A 12,902-nucleotide genomic window follows, 5' to 3' on the forward strand; every position below is an offset into this window, starting at 1 on the left:
GGATTCACCCATTCAGGTAACCTCATTTGAAATGCAAATTCCCATATTGAAGGTTAAGGTTGTGCTTGACATAGGGGATCTCAAATAATCCTATCTACTATGACACAGTTCTTTAACCCCAATATGATTGCACACTCGTAAAATGACCTCTGACTGGATTGGGTACATAAACTCATACTCCACAACTTGAGGTCAAATTTTGAGCTGTGATTGTTGACTGGATGTCATTGAACTGTGCCACTGAAATGAGACCATGGTACATACTATAAAAGTGGAAATTTTTGTGTGATTATTTTTTTCGCACTTTGCCAATTTTGAAACGTTTCCCTTGTTTTTAAATTCACAATTCTAAGTTTCCTTACATTGACCTATACACAAAAGGAATATATTCACACATTGTTAATTTGGCAGTTGCAGCTTGGAAGGTGAAAAGCGCGAAAATTTCCCTTTTTACATATTTAGTATTAAACTTGACCTTCCAATCACCTTACACATGCTTCAAATCATCTCATAATTTCCCATTCAAAGATCGTATCTCAATCCATATTCATAAGCTAGATTTTTATTGATTTTTTTATCAAAATAATTTACACATCTATCCTATCCAAACCAATTTCTATCAAAGTGAGAGTGAAATATATATGGATATGTGTAAAGCTGTAAATTCGCTACAAATCAATTTTTCAGCAACAGTGTCTACATAGAGTAGCATACCATTACTTGCTACAATTACACAAAAACAAGTTTGCAGTATTTTATTTTCATGCATTGAAACTATTCCCAAAATGTGTGAAATTAAATCAGTCGCATAATCACATGGATTTCGAGTTAAGCTTGAGAGTTCACCTTCAGCCAGAGAATTTAAATAACAACATGACCGGCGTGTAGCGAGCTATTAAAGCGGACAGCTTTTAAATCAGGCGTGCATGCTTAACCAGCAACATTTCCAATTTAGCCGAGCAACGCATGTGACAAGTTCCTGTTTGTATAAGTTTACTTTTTTGTCCCGTTAAACATTGCGTTTTTGTTTAGATATATTACCTATGTGACACCTTTCGTGTGGAGACATGCTCCTTCACAATAAATACAGTGTATGTGAGTGTGTGATGCTAATAAAATGTCCATTTAACACTTTACATGAGATGGACAACTTGATGCTGCATCAATTCCAGGCAGTGGTTTAATATCATCATCACCTGTGATAATTTAAGAAGCCATGAAGAACTTAAATACTCACGAAATTTGGTTCATTTTTATTTCAATTTTGCTTCTAAGGCACCAGAACGAAATTTGTTCAATCTTTGGATCGACCATCAATGCTTCTTTGATGCTTGTAATGAATGAACTATCAACTAATTAATCAGAATTAATGCTAAATTTGTATTGGTCAATGTCATTACATGCAAAGATTTCTTTATGTTATTACAATTGACAATGGTCAATTAATTGATTTTTATAAATACTAATGATCGACCAAGCATTGATGGTCGATCAAAAGATGGAACTAATTTGGTTCTTTAGCCTTAGTTTAAATTAATTTGATTGACCATGTAAGGGACCTGTGATTTCAACCATCTGACACTGTAAGTGCTGCACCCAACTGTGTACACATGATGTTATGAGTCTCATTTTTTCGCCGAATACAAGCCAAACAAAATATAGGAAGGGAAGGGTTTTTTAAATGCACTTTTTTTGGTTGTTGCACAAAAATGGATGGATTCTGGGAGGCTTTTGGGGAATGTTGCATAATCTTGGGTCAATGGTGATTTGGGGCAGAAGTTTAGGGATCTAGAGGTATTTGTGGCAGATTTGAGGAATATTTTGGACTACAGTGGATTTAGGAGATCCATCCCTTCCACTCCCCTGGTTATATGCCCGGTGCAGACAACATATATCAAGTCTAGCATAAACTAATCTGTGTGCAACATGAATCATAACACATTTGTCAAATTCCAATAGGGCCCATTATCACTGCCTGTAGCGGAATATGAAGATTTGTGGTCAAAAATACTGAATTCACCAATAACTATTACAAGAAACAATGTAACAAGAAAGAAGCAAAACAAATGATCAACATTTTCCCCTGCTACCAGTAATTAAAGCCACTTCATGTGGTAAAACACAGGTCAATGTCCTTACATTATGATTAATTTACATCTGGCCACATCTTTCACAAGCGGTTAAAGACAGCTTTGCGTCCTATTGTTATTGCATTGGATTATAGAAGATTACCTCACGACCACAACACTTCCTATCAAGTCCAATTAGCTTTATTGATGTGCAATTGTTCAGAGTTGACATGACACATGTCGATCGATCATCGATTCTCTGCATTCACACTAACCACTTCGCGCATACCAAATAACTTCTGTGTGGCCTATGTAGCTATGTATGAATGAGCCGACTGTTGCACAGAATATCCATTACCAGACCGGGTTGGGCAGGGGATTTTTAATTAGTAATTATGCTTTTCGATGTTTTACTGCCTTTGATAAAATAAATGAAAACGGCAAGAAGAAGTAGAAGAATAAATTCAAATAAAAACAAACAGAACAACCGAAAACCTTGATATTAAAACGAAAAGAAGAAGAAAAAAAAAAGAAACTTGACTTGATAGACTAAGTTGGAAACTATGATGAACTTCAGCTTCACCTAAACACCGATATTTTGTAAAAGAATTATACAGAAATTAAAACAAATTATACAGAAATTAAAACAAATCAAATAAATATAAAAGTGGAACCCGGGGAAAAATCTCAGTACGGTTCATAGTAACTAAATAGGTCTAAGTGACATTTCCATTGCTCAATATATGAAAAACCATTAACATTATTTTATAAAAATAATCCCAACTTTTTAGAGCCATGCCTACTACAGGACCTACGGTATTCTTATACTGCTGCCCAAAAACTAAATTAGAACTTATGATAAAAGTCAGAGAAAATGTTTCGTTAACCATGTTCACTTGTTGAACTTATGATTAAAATCTTATACAAGTTAAGGCCCTACAGATAAAAACTTTTTCTATAATATTTCATTATAATTAATAACACTTTGATACTTCTTGAATCTAGACCATGCAGGAACCTGTTCATATTGACAAAATTATCAATAAAAAAATCATTAAATCACTCATAGTCATACATTAAAAACTATTCCATGTTTTTCAAAAATTCAAACGAATTAACAAAAAAAGTTGTTACACATCAATTAAATAAATAAATAAATAAATAAATAAATAAATAAATAAATAAATAAAGTTTAAATAGAGTATAATGTTGTTAAATAAATAGATGAATAAATGAATATTAAAATATTAAATAATAAATAATACAAATAATAAATAAATAGACATAAAAAGATAAATAAATAGGCCTACAATCTAATTTGCATTTAATGTTTTATTTATTATATTTCAATTTAAACTTTATATGACACCCACACATCCCCGGGATATAAACAAACAATAAATAAATAAATAAAATAAGAAAACAAATTAGTAATTGATTGAATGAATGAATAAATAAATAAATAGGAATAAATAATATAGGCCTAGGCCCCTACATAGGAATAAATAAATATATTTATAAAAATAATAAATTAGTAAATAAATGAATGAATATAATAATATCAGGATAATCATAAGCCTATAACAAGTGAAAAAGAATATAAACAATTTTATTAATTATAGCCGTGACCCTGGCCTTGTCAGGTCACGTCTTCGGCCGCAAAGCTGTGCACTGTATATCCGGGACTTTCCGGGTATCGATTTTAACGGTGTTGCTGTGAATGCTAGAACCATTAACAATCGATTGACTTGATGTATCCATAATCCAATGCAATAACAATAGGACGCAAAGCTGTCTTCAACCGCTTGTACATCTTTCCTTGAATCATAGACCATTTAAAACAGGGATAAAGTTCAGCGGTATTTGCTTTGAAGCGATGTATGTAGCGCTCGTAAAAATCTACCCCTCACCGCGACGAGTCACGACAGGTGGTGTTGATTGAGCCGAGCTAAAATTTGCTCAAATTACCCGCTACGCAACTCGAGATTACCCACACTGCACCGCGATCTGGACTCATGGCTCAACCATGGCTCGACCGACGCGTGAATTTATCCTCGGATTTCTCCCCAAAATATCAAAAAATAATGTTTTTATAAAATATTACTGATATAAACTCCAAATTAATGATTGGTTGTAAAGTGATGGCTTAAAATATATTCTGGAAGGTCGAACGTTATACCTTGAAAAATGTCACATGATTCGCCGCAAATTTTTGGTCAAGAAATCCGGGCAAGAAATATAATTTTTTATTATTAATATCGGGTCAGAGTAGAAAAAAACACAATATTACCAAAGTTTGATATGTTTTTCACTTAAAATATACATTCAATTTGCAATAAATATTTCCGTCCGGATAATAAGACGCAAAATCTCAAAACTGTCGACATCAAAACCGGGATCAAAACAATGGGATCTCGCATTCTCGCTGGAGAAAAAACATGTTTACCAGGTCACCAGAGGTCAAATATCTCGCCACGTCATGTCACATGATGTCAATAACCGGTTGTGATTGGTCGGATGATGCACGAAGTCATGAATATTCACAACATCATGATAAACAACAAATAAAAATAAACCATAGACAAACAAGTACGTTCATTGTTTTCCCGACGAAATAAAATGTATCAATGAATTTTAATAAATAATGCACCTCAATTTTTTTTAATTTCTGAAAAAGTTCTGAATGTTTTATTTCTTTAAACTTCCAGCAGTACAAACTGAAAAAATCTAATTATATTTACGACGATATTTAGAAGAAATTTATACAAATGCAATGCACTGGCAGATCAATGAATTCAAGAAAAATATCTGGGGATTACTGGGCTTGAAAAAATAATAATTAATATTTTTTAAAAGCTGATCCTGGATCCACCACTGAAATATGGAACAAGCGGGCTGGCATTTTCTTGAGGGCAAATATACTGGGGAGGGGTCATAGAATCTTTAACCCAAAAATAGTGGGGTTATGATTTTAAACACCCAAAATAGGGGGTTATAGAAAAACAATTTATAGCTATAATAGCTATCCTACAATGCAACATTTTAACGCACTCAGCAGGCCTGTAGCCAGGATTTATTGGGGGGGGGGGGCGATTTTGAAAAAGTGGACTTGCGTCTGTGCAATAACAAGCTTTTGCATCTGCGTTCTACGCTGTATACGCCACATCGGAAAGTTCTACGATGAACAGGAATTAAATAATTTTTCTATAGTTATGCAGTTGAAGCCGAGTCAAATGAACAATCTAAATTTGATGTAAAAGTATGCAGGCTTTTTTAAAATAACAATAAAATTCAATAATATTTTTTTGCTGTTTTAAATACCTGCGAGGCGACAAAAAAGGACTGTTTTACGAGCGCATAGACTTTTACATTAGGGTCGGTTGGTCAGGACTTTGACAATTTTTTGCAAACATATTTTGAAAATGTTCTGAATTTTTTCAAAAAAATTTCAGTCAAAATCAATAATCAATTTTACACAATAATTTAGCAAAATTAAAAAAGAAAACTTAGAAAAGCAAAAGGCCGGGCCCATAAAACATTTTTTGTCGACTTGTACATCAGAAAGTTACTTATTATGAATTTGAAAATGTTTTGTAATTTCAAGCTCAGTACCTGATATTTTTAATTTGTTGACGGTGAAGTATTTCCATTGTATTCTATAACCATAATTTATCAAGAATAATTTATCGTGCAACTATGTAAATATTTATTGTTCAGATTTGTTCCATTCTATATTCCAAGCCTCTGATTTCTTTCTGTAGAGTGCAGGTCCAGGAATAAAATTCACAATTCCAACCACAAGACGATGCATGTCTTTGATATCATTTCTCATTAATACGGTCCCAGTCTCAGTTTCCTTTCACAATTTACAGTTTAACATTTCCCTTAAAAATAGTGACAGTCTAGATCGAGTGATAATTTAGAGATATTTAAATATGAATTGTAGTTCCTCATCAACCACTGAAGTTCCATCTTTGACTCTGTCGTTTTCCTCTTTGTTGTGCAGTTTTTCATACCTCCCGTCACAGATCCTGGAATCGTAAATAATATAAAAAATAGAACAAATATATTAGTATTTTTAATTTTTATAAATTATTAATTAAGATCAAATAATTACAAATTCACACGATTTAATTTAAATCTACAGGCCATATTAATGTAAAATGCAAGCTAGCTCAGCTATGATATTTACAATCATTGATGATTTCGAGTCCATTTCAAAATCGACCCCAATTTGCAAACTGAACCAAACCACGATGTAAAGAATTTGGTATCACACGAAAGCTTATATCCTTCGCTACGTGACTAATTCACTTGTTTTTTCACATCAAATTCCCCCCGGTTTGAAGATTCCAAGTTTCCACACCCCAAATTTTGAATGTAAAATCTTGATTTAAAACCATGTAAACAATGGTCATGGAACTACACGTGCGTACACAGGCACTCACACTCGACTCGACATGTGTGCATGATGAAAAGCGTCAACTTTTCTCATTTAAAACATTCATATTCTGGTTGAAATAACGTTTCTTGTTTCATTCTGAGGAATATTATTAATAAAACTACATATAATTACCTTCAATTATAGACGACAACGAAATATTGAATGTAAAATCTGCATTCTAAAATCACCGCAACCTTCGCTGAAGCATGGCTGAATTTTCCATCACAAAGATGCACCCGAAGTCGGAAGTCGAAAATCAAGATTTTATATCGGATATCCATGACAGAATTCAACATACCGTGGCACATTTGTAGTTCGATAGTCCCTCTCGCCTGTAAAAAGATCCAGTTTAGCATATACAACACAAAGCTGGCAATATCGATTATTGTTTTTCCGTCAATAACCACGTTGAAACCATGCGGTAATGTTTACAATTGGCAACCGAACCGCTGTGGTGCAGGCGCATGTGATTGGCCAATGTTGCGATTAAAGGGGCGTGGACAAGTGCATTACGAGGGCAGCGCTGTGATTGGCGGCCGTGCGCTGCAAGGTCATTACGTAAGTCCTGTGGCTGGTTTAATGAAATCTGTCATCGTGGCTACACACATAGCCTCATTTTGCTATCGCGGGGCCTTTGAAATTAATACTAGAACTTTATCCCTGTTTTAAATGGTCTATGCTTGAATCCTACCATCAGGTAATATGGCATGAAAGTGCAGTTAGTTAACTATGACCTGCACTAATAGCAAAGAAGTTCCACTGAACCACAGAAACTAAAATTATATAATAATATGAATCAGAATGAACATGGCAATTGTTCCTCAGAATGTATTTCCTGAAACAAAATTCCACATAATGCAATCAGGAAATTATGACCTAAATTTAATTCCTGATATTACTAAAACCTTTGCTGACAGGACACAAATGGTAGGCCTATCATATTACAGCATGTATAAAATGTAAACATATGTGACCGTACAACGAATGAGCATAAATGTCCTCAATTGTATTCTGAGTTACAGTGTAAAATTTAATGGGCATGAAGGTTGAAATATTATGAATATGACCTCAATTGGGTTTACACTGTATCTCATTTACAATGAGATACCGACATTTACGGCTCATTCGTATGTACGGTCACATATGCAATGTTGTATCATTTTTAAATCTGAAAGGGGGGAGCATTTAAAGACATACTTTAAACAAAAACGTTTTTGGCATCAATTAATGAAAATCTGTGTGCAACTTGACAAAAATGAGAAAAACTCTGGCAATGTCTTTTGAAGTATCTGAGTGCAACATCTTTTCTGGTCTAAGGTGCAGCTGCACATCATCCCAGGCCCAAAATGACCAGGATGCATGAGAGTGTGGTTTATAGCACACTATAAGTCAGGAGTGTGATTCAACTCACACATCTACAGTCAGTCTACTCTGAAGTACAAAGTACCTACGCGGATGCACACATTGTGCCGACTTTGAAGGCACGCATACCTGCAGCAGAGACGCAGCACTGCGCACTGTTTACGCGCTGTATACGCGCGAGTTGTCACTTTGTACTTCAGAGTGGACAAACTGTACAGCACACCTGAAGTAACAAACCTGGAAATTTAGAAAGAAAATGCCTCAAAATATTATCATTATTTTCAGACCACATAAAATCTAAATAATTACTCAAGACCTGGAAATAGGATACTATATATCATATTTCAAAATTTCCTTTGTCAATTCCATGTATCTTAGGAATGATTGCAAAGTGACTTGGTCAGCGAATGCTTTCATCATTTCCATCCTCACGTAATGATTAAAATAGAACCCTAATTGTGGCGCATCTTTCATGTCCGTTTTCAATCTGTCCTCATGCAGTCGGCATCAGACACATCATGCACATGGGACTTGGCTTTTATGCCACTTAGAGATGGTCAAACATTGGTCATCTGGCCATAAAGACAGTTAGAATGATTAGTGAACTGTTTTGTGTGTTGCACTATTTACAGGTATATCCTCAGGGATGTTGTAAGGCACATTACTTCACAACTTCTTGGTCACATTTATGTAATATCTCACATGGGATTTTGTACCAAAACAAGATTTTCATTTTCAACACAATTTCACCACATACACACTTGCTCTACGATAGAGTTACCTTCTACAATTGACATTTTTAATCCGCTTGAAAGAAATACATGTAAATATGCTTTTTAAGAGCATTTACAACATTTTCAACATGCACCATTTAATTTAAAAGGGCAGACAGTTGACAAGCTTTTCCTCTATTAAAATCTTGAAATGCATGAGCAACAAATCTAAATGTACAACGCATGATCGCATTAAAAGCTCAGATCTTTATTTTGTATCAATAACTGACACCATTCTGACACAATTTCCATTTTGTAAAATTTTCCAACACTTCTGTCATTTAAAATATTCAGACTGATGATACCTTTACTTCATTTATTATATTAACCCCTTTTCTTCACAATATAAAAGTTGAAATCTAGAACAATAAATACACCGCCCACACAGCCTTGCACTCAAATATCTTCCTCAAAAGTAAAAATATCTCTACAAGAAGATACTTCAGTCTGATTTGCTAGTCTTTTATTGGGTATAGTACCATAATGTACAGGGTCAAAATACTTTCATTATGAGGGCTATTTGTTATTTTTTGCCTATTTGTTTTAGGCTTTCCACAGGGGTCTGCTTTGACATATTTTGGAGGTAAATTGACACTAGCTCGGCATATTTTGAGCAACACATTGGGTAGGGCCTATATAATAGGACTTTAGTGGCTGAAAGCAGTGCACTTTTAACTTGCAAAATGCAAAACAATAACTTTTCAGCAAATAAAAAAAGTACATTGATATCATGTCAAAGAACTAAATGATGTTCACTGGCAATCATATCAAATATCAGACTGATTTGAGCATGATTGGCCACTTGGGCCTACCTGTATCACCCGCCATCCTATCCAGGGTTCAATGTCACTATCTATTGTCTGCTATTACACAACATGATACTTTGCTTGTACTCAATAAATGTATTATATAACAAGAAAGGAAATATTAGCTGGAAATTGATAGAATCTGGCCATATGGTGGAAACAATGGTCATATTCAGGCCATTATGGAAGCTAATGAAAAAATATATTTGGGACTGAATGGGCAAGATACAGGTGTGTCCAGGCTAGCCCCCCTTCCAATTTGCAAAAGTGTAAAGGTTTTTTATGTATTTTTAGTCAAAAAAGTCCACTATTCACAAAATTGCCCCTCGTGGAATAATAGTCCACTTTTTCAAAATCTTCAACCCACCCACCACGCATTCAAAACTGCCCAATGTCCCTAACTTGGGGTCACACAGGTAAGGTAATATCGGATACATGAAAAATCTGGATATCTGAATTATGTGTATTTCTACAACAATGTCCAAAGTGCTGAAATCGGTACAACATCATATATGAGGCAAAGAGTATATTAACCCTTACTCAGAAGACCCTTCATAAGGATGGTTCCATACATCTCTCTAAAAGCTGTTTTCATCATAATGACAGCATTGTCATCATCATCATATTCCTCAATGCATCCACCAAGCCATGAAAATCTACATCTAACTATCCATGACAACGTAACCACTTGACTTCCAAACTTCACAATAAAACCAATAAACAAAACCGGCCAAATACATGCGAATCCTATCACACAGGCCATTGATTCAAAATGAAGACGGATTCGCAGCATTGAAGATAACTCCATCACCAATGTTGCAAATCATTCAATCAATCACTTCTCCACATCAATACATCACTAAGAAGAACATGAACACAAATCTCAAGTACTGCAGGCATGATAAAGCACTAAGGAAATACGGACCGATGGACTAAAAACGCTAACATAGCGAATAAAAGAAGAAGACTGAACCAATTCTTATGGGATGTTCGCCTCAAGGATGTTGTTATACTTGAGAGAGAGCTGTTTCTTGGAGGACATGGTCTAGGCCTAGAGGGCTAGTATGATGCTTACATGTATATTGGTAGTATTCAGCTGGTCTTTGAACAACACCACCCTTGGTGGAGTTCATGCCTTATCTGTCTGTAGTCGCTATGAACCAAAATATTCTCATCCTGAAAGGCACAGTTCATTACCCTCCATATACCATTCATTGCTCATCATTTGACCTCAGCTTTTGTGAGTGTGAGTTTTTGTACCCAATATGCTCAAAGGTCATTCTATGAATGTACATATGTATTGGGGTTAAAGAACTGTGCACTAGGAGATTAGCATGTTTGATGTTCTAGAAATACCGTACTGACTGACATAACCAGTATTCCCTGGCCTTCATCCCTCATACTACTTATTTTTATTTATGCTACTTCTGCAAAGAATGATTGACAAAGAAAACCTTCATTTTTCAAATGAATGCTAAATATCTCATTGGGATGTACTTCGCAGGGGTTACCCGGCCCTTATGCACATTGCGCACCGACACAGAGCAGTGTATTAACCATTGATAAACCATCGCTTGCGGCATCCCTTTTTCTCCCCTCTTCTACAAAGCGATTTTATCAACAAATCTGACTGCATTATAGGGTATCACCTCGTAACTTGCCATATATATTTTTAGTCAGGCTGGTTCATAACACATAGAAGTATGTGTTGCTGAATGGAAAGTCGTAGTATTACTTGATATATTAACCATGACTAAACACATCCCAGCAAGCACATGTTTTACAGACAACATTTAAATGGTATTAATAATAAAGGGTATATAAAGTGTATAAAACGTATTTTTAATAACATTCAAAAACATTTCTGAAAACCTGGCACTGCAAAACAATTTAAATTAATGTTATTCAAGTGTGGACAAAATATTTAGCGAAAAATGTGTGCTAAAAATATTTTAAAATAACATTTTGAGAAAATATTTAAAATGTTGCAGTGTTTTTTCATATAAAACATTAAAACATTAAAAGAAAAACCTTTCATGACCTGTTTTATAACCCAACATTTATTGTGTTTTGCTAGGATGGCTATGTACACAATTCCTTTAAAACAGCAAACATAGGGGTACAATCCTCAAAAGGTATACACATCATTAGAACATTAGAACAAATTTTGTTTTAAATCTTGTAATAATTTTTTAAGAATTTTACAAAAAGTGTTAAATTCAGGAGTTTCAAAAGCCACAATGAGAGCAACATTATCGTTTCCCTGTTACAACAGTACAGCTTTTATTTTGACAAAACAAAAGAAATCAATATCGCTGTCTTTTTCATCAACTATCTTATAAAATTGTTACCCCAGTAACCTTGAAAGTGAGATCTGGAGAGAGGAGATAACCTCCTAACACCTTAGTTCCTTGTCATCTAGAACACAGATAGTCATACTAGTCAGACACAATCATTTCCTCCTCGTCTCACTGATGTAATGTATTGCATAGCACATAGTCTTGAATACCATGGGAACGAAGTAAGTAACCGAATAAACACCTCAAATAAAGAAAGTTTGCAGTTATGTAACCCCTGATCTTGTTATGACAATTTGAATGGTAAGGCCGTGTGCATGCAGAATCTTGTTAGCTCCAATTTGACACCAAATTTGCTACCAAAACAAAAGTTGCAAATCAAAAGGATGCACACGGTCAAAATTGCTAACCGTGGTCAAGCTATGGGCCCCAGCCAACTATCCCAAGTGCCGGTACAATGTGCGGTTTATTCAATTTTTGATTTGAAACACACAGATGAATGATGAGAATTTAGGTTTTGGTGTAGCACGGGTAACTATGAAGTTTCTTTATTTGAGGTGTTTATGACCCGACTTGCAAAAATTTTGTTTTCAGATATTTTGACACAGCTAAAGATATATTTTAGTTCTTGTTGGATACCATAACCAATAACGCCATTTTTATTGTGCCCCCATCTCTACTTACTGAACTACCCATATATGCTAATTCCAAGTACACACTGTACATGTGAAAGAGGAGGATGAATCAAATATTTCTTATAAGTCAGACTAGCACAGAAAACAAGTGGAGAATATGTAGGTTAGCTTGGGGATAGCTTTCTTTGATACAGGTCTTGTAAATGTAATTTGTATATTGAATAAGATCTGCCGAGGCTAAACAGGGATTTTCGTTTCTAAGGAATTATCCATGGAAACTATGGGAAAATGTTTTCATTTTGAAAAGAGGGCAACTATTTATATTTTTCACCTAAGTATCAAATATCATTTTTATTCACAAATGATTCAAAAATTCGAAATATATAGAGGTTATGAGGATTATTTCTTTAGACAAGTAATGTAAGACTTATTTAGGAGTAGAAACTTTGTCATTTTGTGTTTATAATAGAATTTACAGAAATGTAAAATAATTTATTAGATTCTTACCTGTGATGG

At 34.5% G+C, this 12,902-nt stretch overlaps 1 protein-coding gene and 1 long non-coding RNA gene across 2 annotated transcripts in view; both read right to left on the reverse strand.

Moving 5' to 3' along the window:
* Positions 1 to 12,902, reverse strand: part of LOC140137881 (heparan sulfate 2-O-sulfotransferase 1-like) — a 326,101-nt gene that overhangs the window by 229,135 nt on the left and 84,064 nt on the right.
* Positions 5,150 to 6,746, reverse strand: LOC140138451 (uncharacterized). The gene is made up of 2 exons (XR_011857003.1): positions 6,646 to 6,746; positions 5,150 to 6,100 (listed from the first exon to the last, which is right to left on the reverse strand). It is a non-coding gene; the product is annotated as an uncharacterized lncRNA (long non-coding RNA).

The sequence above is a fragment of the Amphiura filiformis genome, chromosome 17 (assembly GCF_039555335.1).
Source record: "Amphiura filiformis chromosome 17, Afil_fr2py, whole genome shotgun sequence".
Classification (NCBI taxonomy): Eukaryota; Metazoa; Echinodermata; class Ophiuroidea; order Amphilepidida; family Amphiuridae; genus Amphiura; species Amphiura filiformis.